We start from the raw sequence: 23,760 nt of genomic DNA on the forward strand, positions 1-23,760 counted from the left end.
AACTGGGCTTTTATTCACTGGAGTTTAGAAGGATGAGAGGGGATCTCATAGAAACGTATAAGGTTAGAAACATAGAAACATAGAAAATAGGTGCAGGAGTAGGCCATTCGGCCCTTCGAGCTTGCATGAGTTCATGGCTGAACATTCAACTTCAGTACCCCATTCCTCCTTTCTCGCCATACCCCTTGATCCCCCTAGTAGTAGGGACCTTATCTAACTCCTTTTTGAATATATTTAGTGAATTGGCCTCAACAACTTTCTGTGGTAGAGAATTCCACAGGTTCACCACTCTCTGGGTGAAGAAGTTCCTCCGCATTTCGGTCCTAAATGGCTTACCCCTTATCCTTAGACTGTGACCTCTGGTTCTGGACTTCCCCAACATTGGGAACATTCTTCCTGCATCTAACCTGTCTAACCCCGTCAGAATTTTATATGTTTCTATGAGGTCCCCTCTCATTCTTCTGAACTCCAGTGAATACAAGCCCAGTTGATCCAGTCTTTCTTGATAGGTCAGTCCCACCATCCATTGAGACACAAAGCATTCAGGCATGTTTTTTAACACCCTTTGTCCTTTTAGAATTTTGCTGTACAGTGGGCCTTTTTGTTCATTGCCTTGGGTTTCTCTGCCCTCCACTTTTTCTCATCTCCTTTCTGTTTTTTGCTTTTCTACTCCTTTTTGTTTCCCTCTGTCTCCCTGCATTGGTTCCCATCCCCCTGCCATATTAGTTCAAATCCTCCCCAAAAGCACTAGCAAACACTCCCCCTAGGACATTGGTTCCGGTCCTGCCCAGGTGCAGACCGTCCGGTTTGTACTGGTCCTACCTCCCCCAGAACCGGTTCCAATGCCCCAGGAATTTGAATCCCTCCCTGCTGCATCACTGCTCAAGCACGTATTCATCTGCGTTATCCTGCGATTCCTACTCTGACTAGCACGTGGCACTGGTAGCAATCCCGAGATTTCTACTTTTGAGGTCCTACTTTTTAATTTAGCTCATAGCTCCTTAAATTCGTTTCGTAGGACCTCATCCCTTTTTTTACCTATGTCGTTGGTACCAATGTGCACCACGGCAACTGGCTGTTCTCTCTCCCTTTTTAGAATGTCCTGCACCTGCTCCGAGACATCCTTGACCCTTGCACCAGGGAGGCAACATACGATCCTGGAGTCTCGGTTGCGGCCACAGAAACGCCTATCTATTCCCCTTAATATTGAATCCCCTATCACTATCATTCTCCACTCTTTTTCCTGCCCTCCTGTGCAACAGAGCCAGCCATGGTGCCATGAACTTGGCTGCTGCTGCCCTCCCCTGATGAGTCATCCCCCTCAACAGTACTCAAAGCAGTGTATCTGTTTTGCAGGGGAATGACCACAGGGGACCCCTGCACTACCTTCCTTGCACTACTCTTCCTGCTGGTCTTCTATTCCCTAGCTGGCTGTGGACCCTTCTCCTGCGGTAAGACCAACTCGCTACACGTGCTACTCACGTCATTCTCAGCATCTTGGATGCTCCAGAGTGAATCCACCCTCAGCTCCAATTCCGCAACGCAGTCCGTCAGGAGCTGGAGGCGGATACACTTCCTGCACACATAGTCGTCATGGACACCGGAAGTGTCCCTGAGTTCCCACATGTTACAGGAGGAGCATATCATGTGACCGACCTCCCCTGCCATGACTTAACCCTTAGATACACTTAAATTGGCAACAACAATGTTAAAAATTACTGACTGATATAAAAAAGAAAGAAAAAGAAAAGCTACTCACCAATCACCAGCCAATCACTTACCCCCTTGGCTCTGACGTCACCTTTTGATTTCTTTCTACTTCTTTTTTGCCTTCTCTCCCAGCTGGAGCTGTACAAGCTCCGCCTTTCTCGATGCTCCCCGGACTGCCCGACTGCTGAGCCTTTATAGGCCGCTGCCTCTCTCGATGCTCCCCGGACTGCCCGACTGCTGAGTCTTTATAGGCCGCTGCCTCTCTCGATGCTCCCCGGACTGCCCGACTGCTGAGCCTTTATAGGCCGCTGCCTCTCTCGACGCTCCCCGGACTGCCCGACTGCTGAGTCTTTATAGGCCGCTGCCTCTCTCGACACTCCCCGGACTGCCCGAATGCTGAGCCTTTATAGGCCGCTGCCTCTCTCGATGCTCCCCGGACTGCCCGACTGCTGAGCCTTTATAGGCCGCTGCCTCTCGCCTCTCTCGATGCTCCCCGGACTGCTGAGCCTTTGTAGGCCGCTGCCTCTCGCCTACTCCCGCCTCTCTCGACGCTCCCCGGACTACCCGACTGCTGAGCCTTTATGGGCCGCTGCCTCTCACCGACTCCCGTCTCTCTCGACGCTCCCCGGACTGCCCGACTGCTGAGCCTTTATGGGCCGCTGCCTCTCTCGACGCTCCCTGGACTGCCCGACTGCTGAGCCTTTATAGGCCGCTGCCTCTCGCCGACTCCCGTCTCTCTCGACGCTCCCCGGACTGCCCGACTGCTGAGCCTTTATGGGCCGCTGCCTCTCTCGACGCTCCCCGGACTGCCCGACTGCTGAGCCTTTATGGGCCGCTGCCTCTCTCGACGCTCCCTGGACTGCCCGACTGCTGAGCCTTTATAGGCCGCTGCCTCTCTCGACGCTCCCTGGACTGCCCGACTGCTGAGCCTTTATGGGCCGCTGCCTCGCGCCGACTCCCGCCTCTGACGGGACTGGACAGGTTTGATGCGGGAAGAATGTTCCCGATGTTGGGTAAGTCTTGAACCAGGGGACACAGTCGTAGGATAAGGGGTGGGCCATTTAGGACTGAGATGAGGAGAAACTTCTTCATCCAGAGAGTTGTTAACCTGTGGAATTCCCTGCCGCAGAGAGTTGTTGATGCCAGTTCATTGGATATATTCAAGAGGAAATTAGAAATGGCCCTTCCGGCTAAAGGGATCAAGGGGTATGGAGAGAAACAGGAAAGGGGTACTCAGGGAATGATCAACCATGATCTCATTGATGGCGGTGGAGGCTCAAAGGGCCGAATGGCCTACTCCTGCACCTATTTTTCTATGTTTCTATGTTTCTATGTTTCGATGAGAGACAGACATACAGAGACAGACAGACGGAGGCAGAGAGTGGGAGAGAAATAGAGAGAGATGGATAGCAAATGGACAGACAGGAGAGACAGGGATACAGAAAGATACACACAGACACCTGGAGGGGTACATGAAGAGAGATATATGCAGACCGACCGCGAGAGAAATTTGAAAGAAATAAACAGAGTCAGCGAGTGAGAGACAGAGAGCGAGAAAGAGTGATAGAGAGAGAGAGAGAGGGATATATATATATAGAGAGAGAGAGCGCGAGAGAGCGAGAGAGAGAGAAGGAGAGAAGGAGACAGAGAGAGGGAGATATATATATATATATAGAGAGAGGGTAATATACAGAGATGGAGAGAGAGGGAGATATATAGAGAGAGAGCAAGAGAGAGAGACAGAGAGAGTGAGATAGACAGACAGAGAGAGAATGATACAGCAAGCGAGAGAGAGACTTGGAGAGAAAGAGACAAGAGCAAGAGAGATCGAGAAACAGAGAGACAGAGAGACGCAGAGAGAGACACACATACACCAATAGAGACAGCGATAACGGGGGACAAAAAGCGAGCGTGTTATAGACAGAATGCAGTGATGCAGAGACACACAGAGACATAGCGTGAGAGAGAAATAGAGAGCGAGAGAGAGATGGAGAGAATGAGAGACAGAGAGAGACGGAATTGAGGATGGGAGAAACTCAGTGAATCTATTGCACAGCATGACCGGGACAGCGCCAGGCACTCCCACATTATACAGTATCAGCACGACTGGAACATACCGAATGTGACTGGGTATTATTGCAGTCTGTATTGCCTGTGGATTGCAGTAATCCCATTAAACTAGTACAGAGCGGGGATATCAGGATGTGCTAAAGGGGAACAGGTGGACCCACAGTGAGCAGCACAGACTGAATACACAGTGTGTCGCTCAGGATCAGACAGCTGCAGTCAGAGCGGATCTCACAGCCTGTCATAAAGCTGTCATCCGGAGCTCGATCTGTGTCAGAGATTGTCAGGCAGATCCATGGGGCAGCATCACTTACATTACACATTCACATTAGTATCGTTTGTGTAAGGGAGTCGAGTGAAAATGGGGAATGTGACATTTGTTAAAGTGATGTCACGAACAGTACACTGTGACACACGGGTAACGGCAACACGCTGACACTATCAGGAACAGCAGCAACACGCAGGCACTTACTTGGGATCGCAACAGCGGCGAGAATGGGATAGAAAATCCTTTGTGTCTGTTAAAGTTCCATTTTATGAGTCGTTTGGTGCTGCAGCTTCTCACTCGCAGTCTCAGTCCCATACCCAGTGCCAGTCTCAGTCCCATACCCAGTGCCAGTCTCAGTCCCATACCCAGTGCCAGTCTCAGTCCCACACCCAGTGCCAGTCTCAGTCCCATACCCAGTGCCAGTCTCAGTCCCATACCCAGTGCCAGTCTCAGTCCCATACCCAGTGCCAGTCTCAGTCCCATACCCAGTGCCAGTCTCAGTCCCATACCCAGTGCCAGTCTCAGTCCCATACCAAGTGCCAGTCTCAGTCCCATACCCAGTGCCAGTCTCAGTCCCATACCCAGTACCAGTCTCAGTCCCACACCCAGTGCCTGTCTCAGTCCCATACCCAGTGCCAGTCTCAGTCCCATACCCAGTGCCAGTCTCAGTCCCACACCCAGTGCCAGTCTCAGTCCCACACACAGTGCCAGTCTCAGTCCCATACCCAGTGCCAGTCTCAGTCCCATACCCAGTGCCAGTCTCAGTCCCATACCCAGTGCCAGTCTCAGTCCCACACCCAGTGCCAGTCTCAGTCCCACACACAGTGCCAGTCTCAGTCCCATACCCAGTGCCAGTCTCAGTCCCACACCCAGTGCCAGTCTCAGTCCCACACACAGTGCCAGTCTCAGTCCCATACCCAGTGCCAGTCTCAGTCCCAAACACAGTGCCAGTCTCAGTCCCATACCCAGTGCCAGTCTCAGCCCCATACCCAGTGCCAGTCTCAGTCCCAAACACAGTGCCAGTCTCAGTCCACACCCAGTGCCAGTCTCAGTCCCACACACAGTGCCAGTCTCAGTCCCACAGCCAGTGCCAGTCACAGTCCCACACTCAATGCCAGTCTCAGTCCCACACCCAGTGCCAGTCTCAGTCCCACTCCTTTCCCCTCTCAGGCGATGCTTTAATGGGAGCTCCTATTTCTAGAGAGGAGGAAAGCCCCCGTGAGACAGGGAGAGGGAAGGGAAGGTTCCATCACCCTTCATATTACTTGCAGTCAGTTGCACACAGCAGTTTGGCAAGTGGTGTCAGGGGTATCATATAACATCTTATTTAAATGGGTGTGCAGCAGATGGGGAATCTTGTGAAATGCAGTTGCACAATTCCCTTTAATGAAACCACACCATGACAATCCTGTACATTCAGGGGAGCTCCTGGCTCAATTATCTGCCCATTTCACCATTAAAGGTGGAAATATGGACCAGAAAGTATTAAAGGTCTTCTTTAATGTAGATTCAGATGAGTAATGGCAGGGAGACTCACTGGGATGTTGACTAGACCTATAAACAGATGTGGTTCCAACACAGCCCGGCTCCTGAAATCTACAAGTCGATATTGACCATCTTTGCTGGAATGTCACCAGACCTCCTAGCAGGGGTTCATCCATTAAAGACAGAGAACAGGGGAAAGATAGGGAAACACTAGCACAGAGCCCAAAAAAAATTGCGACCCAGGGCGGAGCCAGAGATACAGAGATTGGACAGCAGAGAGCTGCTGCTGTAAAATAGAGAACCACAATCAACACAACACGAGATGTTTACACCACACAAACCAAAGTACCAGAGAGGGAGAGAGAGTTGGAGGGAGAGTGAGTGAGTGAGGGACAGTGAGAGAGATAGTGTGAGAGAGTGAGAGTGAAGGAGAAAATATGAGAATGATTGAGTGACTGAGTGTCTCTCTGTGTTTCTCTCTCTCACTCTCTGTCTCTCTGTCACTCTCCATCTGCCTCTCCATCTGTTGCTCTCTTTCTCTAACACTAACTCTCTCTCTCTCTCTCTCTTTCTCTCTCTCCAATTCAATCTTTCTCTTTCGCTTGCTCTCTCAATCCCTCTGTCTCTCACTCTCTCACACGTTCTCTCACTCTCACTCTCTCACTTTCTCTCACTCTCACTATCACTCTCTCTCTCGCTCACTCACTCTCTCACTCTCTCTCTCACTGACTCACTCACCCTCTCACTAAGTCTCTTTCTCTCTCTCTGTCCCCCCCCATCTTTCTCTTTCGCTCTCTCTCAATATCTCTGTCTCTCACTCTCTCACTTTCTCTCACTCTCACTATCACTCTCTCTCTCACTCACTCACTCTCTCACACTCTCTCTCTCACTCACTCACTCTCTCACCCTCTCTCTCTCATTATCTCACACTCTCCCTCACTCTCTCCTTCATTCTCGTTCTCTCTTACTCACTATACCTCTCACTCATTCTTGCTCTCTCACTCAATACTCACTCGCAGGCAATCACTCGCTCACTCTCACTCTCTCCCTCTCTCCCTCAATCTCTATCTCTCACTCTCTCACTCACTCACTCACTCACTCTCTTACACTCACTCACTCACTCTGTCCCTTTCTCTGCTGCTCTCAATCTCTCACTCTCTCACACACTCTCTCACTCTAACACACTCACTCTCTCCTGCCTGTCTCTCGCTCTCTCGCACTCTGCCTCACTCTCTCTATCTCTGAAACCAGGCTACGATCAGCGTCCTGGTGAATCAAATAGCTAGAGCTGCAGATAGGAATTTATGCTAAAAGTGTGTGTGTGGGGCGGCGGGGTGGGGGGTGGGGGGGACGGAGGGTGGGCTGGTGGGATGAGGTGAGGGGAAATATAGAAATCTAAAGTGAAATTGAAGGAAATGGAGCAGGGTAGTGATTTGGATATCGATAAGTAGAGTGTGAGAGGAAGGGACAGAGAGTGTAAAGGTCATAGTGCATCAGTGAATAAGGTGAAAGCAGGGAATAAGAGTAACAAGTTAAAATTAAAGCCACTTGATCTGAATGCACGAAAAATTCCGAACAAGATAGTTGAATTACAGCCACAAATTGTAATAAATGGGTTTGATCTAATTACTATGACAGAGGCATGTTTGGAAGGTGAACAAGGTTAAGAATTAAATATTGCAGGATTTAGAAAGGACAGGCAAAATGAAAGGGGGAGTGGAAGGGGGTGGAGTGGGCTAGGGGTGGCCCTGATAATGAAGGTTGACATAAGGACAGAAGTGAGAATGGATGTTGGCTCAGAAGATCAGGAAGCAGAATCAGTTTGGGTGGAGATAAGAAATAACAAGGGGCAGAAAACACAGGTGAAAGTAATTTCTTGCCCCGCCGCCCCCAACAGTAGCTCTACCATCGGGCACAGTTCATGGAATGTATTTGAGACAGTTTCCTAGAACACGACACGTTCTTTAGAGACTAGTGCAGGAGCAGTATCTGCACAGCTCGGGGGCCAGCTCGCGATATCTGAAACACAGGACTCAGAGGAGGATCTCGATGGGGAGGTATTTAGAAGAAAGATGATGGGCCTGCACTCGGAGATGATAGGTGCAATGACAAGGGTGCCTTGATCATTCTTTATCGCTTGGGGCCTAACCTCACTCACCTACACCATTTGCTCCTGATTTAGCCCTCCCCCGCATTCTCTGTGCACTGAGACAGAATTAAGTGGGTAATGAGATTGATTAGCATCCAACATCCAACTTCTCCAAGGTAAGTGCCCAAACAGATATGTTGTTGAATGAAACTTGGCTAATTCGACTTCTGAAATAGCTTCATGTCTCGCTCATTCAATACAGGGCAAAAAAGGTAATTGGCATCATTAAAGGGAGAAAGAGTGAGAACGAGAGACAGAGAGTGATACAGATTTCACCAAGCAATAGTCAGGGTACAAAATTGCTCCCTTTTCAGAGCCCTGTTAGCACCTCCTGGGGGGGTGCAAGACATTTTTTGCTCGGCTGGTGGGCGCTACCGGCTCCCGGAGATTTGCCTGGAGCTTGTACAGGCACTGTACAGCACCGACCCCTTACTGGCCCACAGGGGGAATTGCCCTGTGTACCACGGGGGAGGCTGGTGTGAGCGGATGTCAAGGCCAGATTCACAGGTTGCGAAGTTGGCTGACATTCACTCGCGGGGCGGAGGTAAAGGTGAGGACAGATTACTAAGAGATTTGGAGAGAAGTTAAAAAAAACAATTAGCAAGGCTAATAGAAACTATTAAATTAAATTAGCAAGGAACATAAAACAAAATAGTAAAATATTTTACAGGCACTCAATAAAAAACGACTGTTGGGACAGGAATAGGGCCATTAAGGGTTTAACAGGATAATACTACAGGTAACGATAGAGAGATGGCAGAAATATTAAATAATTATCTTGTTTCAGTATTTATCTGGGAGATAGTACAGGTGAACATTATATTGGATGTTGAGATTATTAATGTGATAAATGCATTTAAAATAAAAAGAGGGGATATAATAAAGAAACTAATCATACTCAGAGGATAAAGCCCTATGTCCAGATGGATTGCATCCACACATTTTAAAATCATTTAGGGAATGGTAGCAGAGGCATTACTACACACACTTAATAATTTGTTAGAAAAAGGTGCAGTGCCCATGGACTAGCGGATAGCGAACGTAATATCTATTTATGAAGGGTGATAGAACGTCCAGGGAATTACAGTCAGCTTAACATCGGTGGTCGGAAAAATAATGGAATGCCAACTAAAGGATAAAATAGGAGAACATCTAGAAACCAAAAATATAATAATGAATAGCCAACAGGGATTTCAAACTGGAAAGTCTTGCTTGCAAAACCTCATTGAATGTGTTTGAAAAGGTAACAGAGAGTAGACAATGGTAATGCAGTTGATGCAATTTATCTAGATTTTGTCAAAGCCTCTCAAAAGGCACCCCATATTAGACTGAAGAACAAGGTCAGAGAATGTGGAGTCAGGGGACAAGTAGCAGAATGGATCGCTAGCTGGGTTCAAGACAGAAAGCAGAGAGTAGGGGTAAAGGGTAACCATTCATAGTGGCAGAAGGTACATACTGGTGTTCCACAAGTATCAATGCTGGGACCACTGTTGTTCACAATTAACTTTAACGATTTAGAATTTAGAATCGAACACACAATTTCTAAATTTATCGATGACACCAAATTGGGGGCAGAGGGGATAATCAGTACTGAGGAGGACGGCAATAAATTACCAGAGGACATTAATAAACTTACAGAATGAGCATATTATTGGCAAATGAAGTTCAACACAGATGAATGTGAGCTATTACATTTTGGTAGGAAGAATAGGGAGGTCAGTTATTACATGGAGGGTGAGAGGCTTTGTGGGGCAGAGGAACAAAGGAATCTCAGAGTACAAATATACTAATCACTAAAGGTAGCAACACAAGACCATAAAATAAACAAACCAAGCACTATGGTTTATTTCTGGAGGTATAAAATGGAAATGTAGAGAAGTTATGCTAAACCTGTATCAAACCCTGGTTAGACCACACTTAGAGTACTGTATACAGTTCTGGTCGCCTTGTTATAAAAAGGATATAGAGCCACTGGAGAGGGAGCAGAGAAGATTTACAAGGATGTTACCAGAAATGCGAGGGTATACATATCAGGAAAGGATTAACAGGTTGGGTCTATTTTCTCCTGCCCTAAAACTGGATGCTGCTGGCTTGCCCACCCAATCATCCAGCCCCTGATCCGGCTCAACACTGCCAGAGGAACCTCACAATGTCAGCGCGAGGAGCATGTGGGATCTTGAGCAGGACGTAGAAAGAGGACTGGAGTAGGTAGCTCCAGATAAAGAGATAGGAGCAGGCATGATGGGCCAAATAGCCTGTTGTAGGTTTTTTCATTCAGCTCTATATGTTGACTTTTTCTGTTTGCCTTTTCACTCACTCCATTAATTTTCAAATTGGTTTCCATTCACTGAGTCAAAACTGTGAGGGTTGAAATTACTCAGATGAACTGATCCACTGGCTGAAACTGAAAAGCAACCACTGGAACTAACCTCCTCTAACAGTTGTGAATGATTAGCAGCTATCTAGCCTCAATTACATGTATCGATACTATTTGCTCCAATCACTCGCTGTGGTAGTGGGTTCCACATTCTCACCACTCTTTGGGGAAAAACGTTCTTCTGAATTCCCTAATAGATTTCTTGGTGACTATCTTACATTGATGACCTCTCGTCATGCTCATCCCCATAAATGTAAACACTCTCTCTGTGTCCACTCTATCAAAACCTTTCATAATTTTAATCGAGTGGATACAGAGTGAATGTTTACACTTATGGGGAAGAGCATGACAAGAGGCCATCAATATAAGATAGTCACCAAGAAATCTAATAGGGAATTCAGAAGAACGTTTTTTCCCAAAGAGTGGTGAGAATGTGGATCAGTTTGTCTGAGTAATTTCAACCCTCAGATTACTTCTGTCAACTCTACTTAACATTTTATCTGTTCAATCAGTGGGTGACGTTTCTGCTGTGTCACCATGGTGCTCAGAATGGGACCACGATGAACCCCAAGACCAGCAGCACCAGACTCACCAACACCAACATCACCAAACTTCTCCACAACCAGCTGATGCTGCACAGGACAGAGGGTATCAGCACACAAGCACATTACTGCCCGGGCGGCCAGGAATGGTCAGATTTACTTAACTTTGTGGTGTACACCCATACGACTGCCACATGCTGCACCAGGTTGGCACCATCCCACAACAACACCAGAAAGGATCCCTACAATAGAGAAGTCACTCCTTCCACACTGATCACCATTGCTGGAGGTTCTGTTATGTCTCACCGGTCACTGCAACTCACTACACCACTTCCAAAGGGGCACACAAATGTGTCCAAAATGGCCAAGTGGTATAAATAAAGATTTTAATGGTTGACAATATATTAATGCAAACTTACCATTAACATTGACTAAAACACCCAAGTTGCTACCATTGTGAATCTACTGTGTGCCACAGTTCTCTTTTGCATACTTCTATGAGGTGCTACACCTGCGGCTTCAACAGAGGTAGGGGCAGGCTGCTCACTCCCCTACTGTGACTGCTTCGATAATCTTGGGAGATAAGCTCTGGGTTTAGAAGCCTGTGAAAGCCCCAGAATAGTCAGCTCATCCGGCGACTGAGCAGGGGCAGATTCGACCATCGCGGTCAGAGGACCGACCTGGGACTCTGACTGAGGGGGAGGCAATGGTAGAGAAGTGTAAGCACTTCGCGGGGACCCCACACTAACCTCCCCACTCTCACGTCATCGCTCTCATGGACCAGCAGCAGCCTCTTGTTAGCAAGCAGCTGGAGAGCACCCTGCTGCACATCACTGGGACCGTGAGGACCCATGTCTACTCCGACATCACTCCTAGACAGGAGGTCTAGCAGCATCTGCCATCTATGCTCCATAGCTATCCATCAGTTCTCCATCGAGACCATGTGCTCCTGTGCGTTGTGCATTAGCTGCTCTATGCAGATGGGCACCGTATCCATGGAAGGGCCAACAGTCACTATGGCCTGTGACATGGTGATGCTTTTGTTGGAGATGGACTCCTCCATTCTCTGAACATTTGCAGGCCTCGTGCCCGCAAAACCTGTCAGAGCTCCCTGTATTTCTTCCTGCACCTCCAGAATCGGCCACTTTGTGAGGCTCAGTGTCTGCCTGCAGCTGAGTAGAGCTGGGACCGACCTGCGTCCTCCAGCAAGGAGACTATACTGCTGTCCCTGTCTGCACCATCTGCTCTTGCTCACTTGTGACTTGTGACACACCAGCTGACACACCACTCTATCTCGCATTGGACCTACAGGGGTGTGCATCTCTGTGCTGGTGCAGTGTGCGCTTATGTCTGGTGACGGTGCACCCTCAGAACTGGAGGCTCCTCTGAGGAGTTGTCTTGCTCTTCCTCCTGACAGTGGAGGCAGGGTTTTCTCTTGATGGACCTGTGGGAGCGTAAAGTGCTGTGTTAGATATTCCAAATGAAAAATGGGTGCACATATGGGTGCACATCATGAACATTCAGTGGCTGGTGCCATCAGTCAACGTATAAGTGACAGATGTATTCCATGTAGCTGTGTGATATGTAATTCTATCGCTACGTTGCTGAGAGGACCCACTCTCTCCATCTCCGTCTCCCACTTCCAGTTGCTCACCCACTCCCAAGTCTTCCAACGCAGCCTCCTCCAATCTTGTGAAAGTCGCAAATGATGGAGGCCCACCTACAGTTCCCTACCTCTCCCTCTAATTGTGCACTCTCTACTCCTGTTAGGATGCAAAGAAGGGATGGTTGAGCATGAGTGATGGAATGGATGGTTTACATCTTTAGAGGGAGACTAACAAGGAATAGGGTTGCATTGCCCTGAGGGCTCCTTGCATGCTGTTAGTTGGTATGATTGCATTTGGATGAGGGTTAGTGAGGGCGGTGGATAATAGGTTGAGGACAGAGGGAGAGGGATGGGTGGTTGTGCAAGCTAAGTTGGTGTGAGTAATGAATCTCTCCATATCCTTGTGGAGGGTGTCAGAGCACACAACGAGGCCCTCTTCCCTTCCAATGGGCGGAAGAGACATCCCCAGGCAACAAAAAGAGCCTGGCTGCAAATTGCAGTGGTTACCAACAACAGAGATTTGTTCAGGAGGAGTTGAGTGCCGTGCCGCAGAAGTTTCAATGATCACATGCAATCAGGAAATGTTTGTACAAAACTACACTCACCTTCATCCTGCTGTGCGTCCCATCGCATCACTCTGCCGTCCCAACCCTGATCCTGCACATCATGACTTACACCAACTTACCTTGCACGTCCTCCCATCCCTCTCTATCTATCTATATTATCCCCATCTCACTACCTCTCCCATCCCGCCTCACACTCACCCTCATCTGAATACAATCATATCAATGAACACACAGAAGGAGGCCACTTGACTTTGTTACCCTACGCAATCAGAGTCACCCCCTAAAAATCTAACTCATCCATTCCATTTGTGGCAGTTGTTTCTAGGCCTCCAAACAGTAGTGGTAGTGTAAGGGATGGCATCAAACAGGACATTACAGATGCATGTAGCAAGGGTACAACAGTAATCGCAGGTGACTTTAATCTACATGTAGACTGGCCAAACCCAATTAGTAATAATACTGCGGCAGATGAATCCCTCGAGTCTATACGAGATGTTTTTTTAGACCAGTATGTTGAGGAGCCGACTAAAGAACAAGCTATCCTAGATTAAGTATTGTGTAATGAGAAGGGGTTAATACACAATCATGTTGTGCGGGGTCCTTTAAGGAAGAGTGACCATAACATGATTGAATTCTTTATTAAGATGGAAAGTGAAGTAGTCCAATCTAAAACTAGGGTCCTAAATCTAAATAAAGAAAACTACAAAGGTATGAGGAATAAATTGGGTCTGATAGATTAGGATGATTCATTAAAAGGCATGACAGTGGATAGGCAATGACTAATATTTAAGGAACGAATGCATGAATTGCAACAGTTATACATTCCTTTCTTGCGTAAAAACACAAAAGGAAAAGTGGCCCAACCATGGCTAACAAAAACAATGAAGGATAGTATTAGACCAAAGAGGAGTTATACAAAATTGCCAGAAAAAGTAGCAAGCCTGAGGATTGTGCGCAGTTTAGAGTTCAGCAAAAAAGGAGCAAGAGATTGATTAAGAGGGGAAAAATAGAGTATGAGTGTAAGCTAGGAAAGAAGATAAAAACCGACTGCAAAAGTTTCTACAATAAGTAAAAAGAAAAATTTTAGTAAAGACAAATGTAGACCCTTTACAGACAGAAGTGGGAGAATTTATAGTGGGGAACAAGGAAATGGCAGAACATTTAAATACATAGTTTGTTTCTGTCTTCACGGAAATGGACACAAATAACGTCCCAGGAATGCTGGGGAACAAAGGATCTAGTGAGCAAGAGGAATTAAAGGAAATGATTATACGGAAGAAAATAGTGCTGGAGAAAAAAACGGGACTGAAGGCCAATAAATCCCCAGGACATGATGATCTGCATCCCAGAATACTAAAAGAGATAGCCATGGAAATAGTAGATACATTGGTTATCATCTTTCAAAATTCTATAGATTATGGAACAGTTCCTGCAGATTGGAGGGTGGCACGATTTAGAAAAGGTGGAGAGAGAAAATGGGGAACGACAGACCGGTTAGCCTGACATCAGTAGTTGGGAAAATGCTGCAGTCTAATACAAAGGATGTGATAGAGTCACAGTTAGATAATATCAATGGGATTAATTAAAGTCAACATAGATTTATGAAAGGAAAATCATGTTTGTCAAAACTACTGGAGATGTTTAAGGATGGAACTGATAGAATAGGTAAGGGAGAACCAGTGGATGAGGTGCATTTGGATTTTCAGAAAAATAGAAACATAGAAACATAGAAAATAGGTGCAGGAGCAGGTCATTCGGTCCTTCGAGCCTTCACCACCATTCGTTATGATCATGGCTGATCAACCAAATTCAGTACTTCACTCCTACCTTCTCTCCATACCCCCTGAACCCTTTAGCCGTAAGGGCCACATCTAACTCCATTTTGAATATATCCAAGGAACTGGACGCAACAACTTTCTGTGGTAGAGAACTGCATCGGCTCACAATTCTCTGGGTGAAAAATTTTCACCTCATCTCGGTCCTACATGGCTTACCCTTTATCCTTAGTCTGTGACTCCTGGTTCTGGACTTCCCCAACATCGGCAGCATTCTTTCTGCTTCAAACCTGTCAATCCCGTCAGAATTTTATATATTTCTATGTGTCACCTCTCATTCTTTTAAATTCCAGTCAATATAAGCCTAGTCGATCCAATCTTTCTGCATATGTCAGTCCTGCCATCCCGGGAATCAGTCCGATGGACCTTCGCTGCACTCCCTCAAAAGCAAGAATGTCCTTCCTCAGATTAGGAAACCAAAACTGCACACAATGCTCAAGGTGTGGTCTCACCAAGGCCCTGTACAAATACAGTAAGACCTCCCTGCTCCTATACTCAAATCCTCTTGCTATGAAGGCCAACATTCCACTTGCAATCTTTACTGCCTTCTGTACCTGCATGCCTACTTTCAATGACTGATCTACCATGACACCCAGATCTCGTTGCACCTCCCCTTTTACTTTTCTGTCACCATTCAGATAATAATCTGCCTTCTTGTTTTTGCCACCAAAGTGGCTAACCTCACATTTAACCACATTATACTGCATCTACCATGCATTTGCCCACTCACCTAACCTGTCCAATTCACTCTGCAGCCTCTTCGCATCCTCCTCACTGCTCACACTGCCATCCAGCTTAGTGTCATCTGCAAACTTGGAGATATTACATTTAATTCCTTCATCTAAATCATTAATATATATTGTAAATAGCTGGGGTCCCAGCACTGAACCTTGTGGTACCCCACTAGGCACTGCCTGCCATTCTGAAAAGGACCTGTTTATTCCCACCCTTTTCTTCCTGTCTGCCAACCAGTTCTCTATCCACGTCAATACATTACCCCCAATGTCATGTGCCTTAATTCTGCACATTAATCTCTTGTGTGGGACCTTGTCAAAAGCCTTTTGAAAGTACAAATACACCACATCCACTGGTTCTCCCTTATCCACTCTGCAAGTTACATCCTCCAAAATTCTAGAAAATTTGACAAGCATGATTTCCCTTTCATAACGTCCCCCATAAGAGGTTAGTGTGCAAAATTAAAGCACATAGGATTGGGGGTAATGTATTGGCATGGATTGAAAATTGGTTAACAGACAGGAAGCAGAGAGTAGGAATAAACGGATTTTCGGGTGGCGGGCAGTGACGAGTGGGCTATCACAGGGATCAGTGCTTGGGCCCCAGCTATTCACAATATATATAAATAATTTGGATGAGGGAACCAAATGTAATATTTCCAAGTTTGCTGATGACACAAAACTAGGTGGGACTGTGAGTTGTGAGGAGGATGCAAAGACACTGCAAGGTCATTTAGATAGAATGAGAGAGTGAGCAAACGCATGGCAGTTGCAGTATAAGGTGGATAAAAGTGAAGTTATCCACTTTGGTAGGAAAAACATAAGGACACAGCATTATTTAAATGGTGATGGCTTGGGAAGTGTCCTTGTACACCAGTCATTGAAAGTCAACATGCAGGTGCAGTAAGCAGTTAGGAAGGCAAATGTTATGTTGGCCTTCATTGCAAGACAACTTGAGTACAGGAGCAAGGATGTCTTACTGCAGTTATACAGGGCCTTGGTGAGACCGCACCTGGAGTATTGTGTGCAGTTTTGGTCTCCTTGCCTAAGAAAGAATACACTTGCCAAAGAGGGACTGCACCGAAGGTTCACCAGACTGATTCCTGGGTTGGCAGGACTGTCCTATGAGGAGAGATTGGGTCGACTAGGCCTGTATTGACTAAAATTTTGAAGAATGAGAGGGGATCTGATTGAAATGTATAAAATTCTGACTGGGTTGGATGGATTGGATGCGGGTAGGTTATTTCCTTTCGCCGAGAACAAGGGTCACAGTCTCAGGATACGGGATAGTAAATTTAGGACTGAGATGAGGAGAGATTTTTTCACTCATAGGGTGTTGAACCTGTGGAAATATCTACCCCAGAAGGCTGTGGAGGCCAAGTCACTGAATATATTTAAGAGGGCAGATAGATAGATTTCTAGAAACAAAGGGCATCAAGGGGTATGGGGAAAAAGCAGGAATATGGTGTTGAAATAGAGGATCAGCCATGATCATATTGAATGGCGGTGCAGACTCGAAGGGCCGAATGGCCTACTACTGCTCCTATTTTCTATGTTTCTATGTTTACACTCATTATCACCCAGCCTTCCCTTCTTCCCCTCCTAACAGGGAAAGAGAATCTAAAATAAGACGGTGAGGGGGAGAACCAGCCATGGACCTCCAGCATTGCAAAACCGACAACGGCAGATGAGGCAGCTATAAAAATATCTGGAGGTGCTGAGCAGCTGCAGGACGGATAAACGAGAATGGGACATCTCAGCACACTGGTGCCAGAATTTCTGAGCATCTTTTAACACCACTTTCATCCTCTCCTCCTACATCTAAAGCACCATTCAAACAATAACATAAGTACAATCAACATCTGCACTATCACTAATACATGTGATACAATTCTTATCCAAGGATGTATATGAACATTAGTTCCAAAATTCCATAGTTGTATATTTTTGTCATTGTTCACAGACACTCTTCTCCAACACTGTCTGTTCCTCACTTAGTTTGCAAATGGGTTTTCCCTGAGGCTCTTCGAAGCCCTCGTACCACGCCTTTATTGTGTCTACCACCATTCCACTGATAGTTTCTTCTTTTAATTGTGGGTATGTAATATATCCCTAAATATTAAACTCTTCTCTGGTGGTGAAGCAAAAGACGGTGTTAGTGATGGGGCAGCGCGTTACTCCTCCTACAGTCAAGTTCGTGGCTGTGGTGTTGACACACCACTGTCCATTACTTCGTGGTGCTGCTGTTGTCTCGAAATCCAACATCAGCGGGATTATGCTTAGGACGTTTCCTTCTGTGCGGCTGTATCCACAGTCATCTTGATCGAATTTGGGTTGTTTTCGGAAAAAAACAACCTGGTTATTCTTATAACAATCTTTAATGCACACACCCTTCGTATCATCTCCCGTCTTAATAATGTATTGGTGCAGTTTGTGGTATCTGACCCATGTGTGGTTTCTTATTTCTCCTATATTGTCAACTTTATACAGGAGGTTTCCCTTGGTCACATCATATTGTGGTATTGACAGTACAAATCCGATTATATTCTGAAGACCAGTTACACATTTAGTTTTAGAAACCCATGCATGGCTGCTTCGCCTGATCCACAGGCATCTGTTTCCCTTTTTCTCAATACATCCAAGGAAATGGCATACACATTGGCCAGAAATAGCGGCGAACCTGGGGACTGGGAGAAATTTAGAACTCAGCAGAGAAGGACAAAGGGTTTGATTAGGGCAGGGAAAATGGAGTACGAGAAGAAGCTTGCAGGGAACATTAAGGCGGATTGCAAAAGTTTCTATAGGTATGTAAAGAGAAAAAGGTTAGTAAAGACAAACGTAGGTCCCCTGCAGTCAGAATCAGGGGAAGTCATAATGGGGAACAAAGAAATGGCAGACCAATTGAACAAGTACTTTGGTTCAGTATTCACTAAGGAGGACACAAACAACCTTCCGGATATAAAAGTGGTCAGAGGGTCTAGTAAGGAGGAGGAACTGAGGGAAATCTTTATTAGTCGGGAAATTGTGTTGGGGAAATTGATGGGATTGAAGGCCGATAAATCCCCAGGGCCTGATGGACTGCATCCCAGAGTACTTAAGGAGGTGGCCTTGGAAATAGCGGATGCATTGACAGTCATTTTCCAACATTCCATTGACTCTGGATCAGTTCCTATTGAGTGGAGGGTAGCCAATGTAACCCCACTTTTTAAAAAAGGAGGGAGAGAGAAAGCAGGGAATTATAGACCGGTCAGCCTGACCTCAGTAGTGGGTAAAATGATGGAATCAATCATTAAGGATGTCATAGCAGCGCATTTGGAAAATGGTGACATGATAGGTCCAAGTCAGCATGGATTTGTGAAAGGGAGATCATGCTTGACAAATCTTCTGGAATTTTTTGAGGATGTTTCCAATAAAGTGGACAAAGGAGTACCAGTTGATGTGGTATATTTGGACTTTCAGAAAGCTTTCAACAAGGTCCCACACAGGAGATTAATGTGCAAAGTTAAAGCACATGGGATTGGGGGTAGTGTGCTGACGTGGATTGAGAACTGGTTGTCAGACAGGAAGCAAAGAGTAGGAGTAAATGGGTACTTTTCGGAATGGCAGGCAGTGACTAGTGGGGTACCGCAGGGTTCTGTGCTGGGGCCCCAGCTGTTTACATTGTACATTAATGATTTAGACGAGGGGATTAAATGTAGTATCTCCAAATTTGCGGATGACACTAAGTTGGGTGGCAGTGTGAGCTGCGAGGAGGATGCTATGAGGCTACAGAGTGACTTGGATAGGTTAGGTGAGTGGGCAAATGCGTGGCAGATGAAGAATAATGTGGATAAATGTGAGGTTATCCACTTTGGTGGTAAAAACAGAGAGACAGACTATTATCTGAATGGTGACAGATTAGGAAAAGGGAAGGTGCAACGAGACCTGGGTGTCATGGTACATCAGTCATTGAAGGTTGGCATGCAGGTACAGCAGGCGGTTAAGAAAGCAAATGGCATGTTGGCCTTCATAGCGAGGGGATTTGAGTACAGGGGCAGGGAGGTGTTGCTACAGTTGTACAGGGCCTTGGTGAGGCCACACCTGGAGTATTGTGTACAGTTTTGGTCTCCTAACTTGAGGAAGGACATTCTTGCTATTGAGGGAGTGCAGCGAAGATTCACCAGACTGATTCCCGGGATGGTGGAACTGACCTATCAAGAAAGACTGGATCAACTGGGCTTGTATTCACTGGAGTTCAGAAGAATGAGAGGGGACCTCATAGAAACATTTAAAATTCTGACGGGGTTAGACAGGTTAGATGCAGGAAGAATGTTCCCAATGTTGGGGAAGTCCAGAACCAGGGGTCACAGTCTAAGGATAAGGGGTAAGCCATTTAGGACCGAGATAAGGAGAAACTTCTTCACCCAGAGAGTGGTGAACCTGTGGAATTCTCTACCACAGGAAGTAGTTGAGGCCAATTCACTAAATATATTCAAAAGGGAGTTAGATGAAGTCCTTACTACTCGGGGAATCAAGGGGTATGGTGAGAAAGCAGGAAGGGGGTACTGAAGTTTCATGTTCAGCCATGAACTCATTGAATGGCGGTGCAGGCTAGAAGGGCTGAATGGCCTGCTCCTGCACCTATTTTCTATGTTTCTATGTTATCCAATCTGGGACCTCCCCATTTTGTAGCTGTTCTAAGTTATGTTCTACTGTAGTTATCATCCATGCTCCATACCCGGCACATACCGCAGCGTTTCGTCCGCTTTCGATATTGTATTTTTGGTTCACGTTTCTTAAGTTAATTGTCTTGGCATGATCCCTTAGTGTGTGGGCCACTTGTAACAATTCTCTATCAGCCTCATCTCCCAATTGGGCCTGCATCTTCTAGTAATTATCTCCCCTCTCCAGCAACCCTCTTCGGGTTAGGGTGAAAGTGTCAATGTGCTTTTCTACCGCCTGGAGATCTATAGTGTTTACCGTCGCTACTCCCGCCGCATAAAGCAGGCCTATCATTTTAAATAAACCTCTAGATTTTAGACTCGAGTCCATCTAAGGCCTGCAGTGTCAAAATTTTACACATGCTTATTGTTTTTGACCTGTAAAAACTGGGGATCGTTAGCTTGGTCAGATTTAGAAATATCATGATTATCATTTGGCGTATTCCAAAGTGTATTTTTTCATTTGTATATTTCATTACTAATCTCCCTTTAGCCCCTTTTGTTATGTGAGGCCACCTTGGAGTTCTCCTCTTCCCTCTCCTGTATGATTGTCACGACTTGTACTTCCCTGTGGGGTGGGTGATGGGCTACTAGTTTCTTCCTTGTCCTTGTAGAATTATAAGGTTGGTGGTGATCACGTTGATATACATTCTGTGGATAAAACGCATCCTGGATATTCTAGGTTTTTAGTTCGATTCTTACCATTTCTACTTCTACCGGATTGTTTCCACCATTTCTCTGGGAATGTGACCTTTCCCAGATCCATTTCATTATGTCAAGTACCCCTAATATTGCAAATATTAATCCAATTCCCAGAAAAGTGCATCTGTCAATGCATTCCTCCATTCCCTTTATTTTTCAGCTCAGACCAACGTTTCCATCGGCCCCCTCATTGCATATTTACACATGCACACGTGTCTCCGCTAATCAGTACCTCATAGGTTCCGCTCCATCAAGGGGCGAATCCAGGTATTTCAGGTCATACCGAACCATTAACCTTGCCCCCACCTCGGGTACAACCGCCGGGGCGTTTGTTCCTTTATCCTCGTCTTCCTCTTCCTGTTTATCTCACACTTCCTGTCACGTACCTTTCAACTGCCTACTGAGTTCCATCACATACTTCCTAACTCTACTCCTCCTGTAACTATTCCCTCAGGGAGTTTCATTGCTCGTCCAGTCATTAGTTCCTAAGGGGTGAGTCCTGTTGTGTGGTTTGGTGTAGCACGCAGTCTCATCAATATGGTGGGCAGGAGTTCTGGCCATGCCTGTCTGGTTCCCTGGATTGCTGTACTCAGGGAGGTTTTGAGGGTTCTATTCATTGTTTCGATCATTCCCGAACTCTGGGGATGGTGTGGGGTGTGGAATTTCTGCTTAATGTTCATTATTCTTCAAGTTTCCTTTATTACCTTTCTTGTGAAATGAGTCCCTCATTTCGAATCGATCTGCATGGGAATCCCCCATCTCGGAATTACCTTTTCCGCTAGTATACGGGTTACCGTGGTTGTGGTGCAATTGTGGGTGGCGAATGCTTCCACCCACCTTGTAAACCGATCCATAATCACCAAGCAGTACCTCCTTCCCCTGGAGTTTATTAGGGGCCCAGTAAAATCAATCTGTATGTTTTCACATGGTCCCCATGAGTGGGGTTGCTGCATCATCCTTATTTTTATCGCTTTTCCCGGATTATGTTGGGTGCACATAATATAGTGCTGACAATGTTTAGCAACATCGCGCCCATTCCCGGGCACCACCAATCTCGTGAGATATTGGATATCATGGCGTTATGCCCTGCATGGTCAATGCCGTGGTGTAACTCTGTGATCATTTGCCGAATGCAGGAAGGACCACCACAGTTCTGTCCTTTCTCCACACGGAGTCTACACCAGGTGATCCTCCCTTTCTCTCCCATTCTGTTCTTTCTTCCTCGTTCATATCTGCATGCAGTTTAACTGTCTTTATGTCCTCCTCTGTGGTAATGCTACAGACTGACTCTGCCTTTATATCTGCGGATGTGGCCACTTCTCGAGAGGCATTGACCGCAGCCTCATTTCCATGCTGTGCTTCGTCCACTACTCGTTGATGGGCCTTACCTTTATCACTGCTGCTTTAGCTGGTTCACTAATAGTAATTTTATACGTTCATCGTGTTTGATGGCCTCGCTGCCAGAGGTAACAAACCCTCTCCTTCCCCATGCTACCATAAAGTCATATACCTCCCCAAAGGCATACCTACTCTTCTGTATATATTCAATGTCTTTCCGTCTGCCAGTAATAAGGCTAACGTCAGTGCCGTTAATTCTGCTTCTTGGGCCGAAAGGCCTCCGTCCAATGCTCCCTGATCACGACCTCGCAATGCTGGTTTAATACGGCCCATCCCGTACGTGGGTGGCCATCGACGTACCGTCGGGATCCATCCACATACCAGGTGAAGTCTGGGTTTTCGAGAGCGACCTCATTCACACTCCCTGGGGAATCTTCACATTCTAATGCTCGTGAGGCACCCCTCCAGTGAGGATTCCTTCTGCTGGGTTTTCCCCAGTGTCTCTCACTATCCTTCCTAATTCATCGTGGGGCAGTAGAACGGCTTCCCACTTCGCTCGGTGGACATTGGAGATGGCCCGGACCTTTCCAGTATTCAACATTTCGACCAGAGTGTGTTTGGTGTGTAGGACAATTTCGCCTGTCACTACGACAGATTCGCTGACCTTGACTGCCCATATGGCGCAGTCGAGGTGAGCCACGCATCTGGACAAGCCCGTGGCTACTGGTTATTGTTGGGTTCAAAAGTAAGCTATGGGTCTTATTCTGTCCCCGTGCATTTCTGTCTCTTATCAGAGAAAATGGCATTTTTAGATTGTTTCCAAACTTTTTAGTGAATGTTTTTTTCCCTAATCTGTTTAGTATTATTTCTTTTAAAAAGTTTGCTGAACCCAAGGTTTTCCAATATAACCAAAATGTTTTTCAAGGAGAATATCTTAAAATCCCAATTCAAATACCGTACTGCCGATCTTTTCATTGAAATCTCTTTTACTGAACTAGAAGTTTTCACGTCATTTAAAATAAGATTCTACACAAAGGGAAATGAGGGCGGAGCTTCCCCCAGCCTGTAGCCTCGAGAAACCCACGCAGACTTTTTTTAAAAGGCATTAAACTCTCCCTTCTCCATTCTTTATCTCATTCTTTGACTAAATTTATTATTTTTCAACCCAATGTAATCAATGATTATGTGGATTTTATTAAACAAGTAATTAGGCATCTCGGCATGTAATAACCAAATTGAAAAGACAACACTTTGTTACGATTCTAATTGATTTAAAATGAGACCATTCATTTTTAATTTAAGTTTTATCTTTTGTTAAACAAACCCATCCTTTGTGCATTTCCTTGCTCCGTAACTTATCATCAAAAGGCATCCACATCTGTGTCTCTAACATAAAATGTCATTCAATTCTAGGTACACAATTCAACATCTTCACATTTCTTAAACTTCCCACATCTGGGACAACACTACAAAGGGTTAAAAACATTCAGCTCTCTGCCCGAAAAATGTGGATAGAGCTACAATAAAGATACAGATACACCATTTCTCTTTTAAAAGACTGGCTTTCAGACAAATGAAAAATTCATTAAATCCCACCTCAAATAGTCTACAGTCAAGAAGACTTCCACACAACTACTTTCATTCAACAAAGCTTATTGACTGACCACCATCAAACCTGCTT

The sequence above is a fragment of the Pristiophorus japonicus genome, chromosome 13, assembly GCF_044704955.1.
Source record: "Pristiophorus japonicus isolate sPriJap1 chromosome 13, sPriJap1.hap1, whole genome shotgun sequence".
In the NCBI taxonomy this organism is placed as follows: Eukaryota; Metazoa; Chordata; class Chondrichthyes; family Pristiophoridae; genus Pristiophorus; species Pristiophorus japonicus.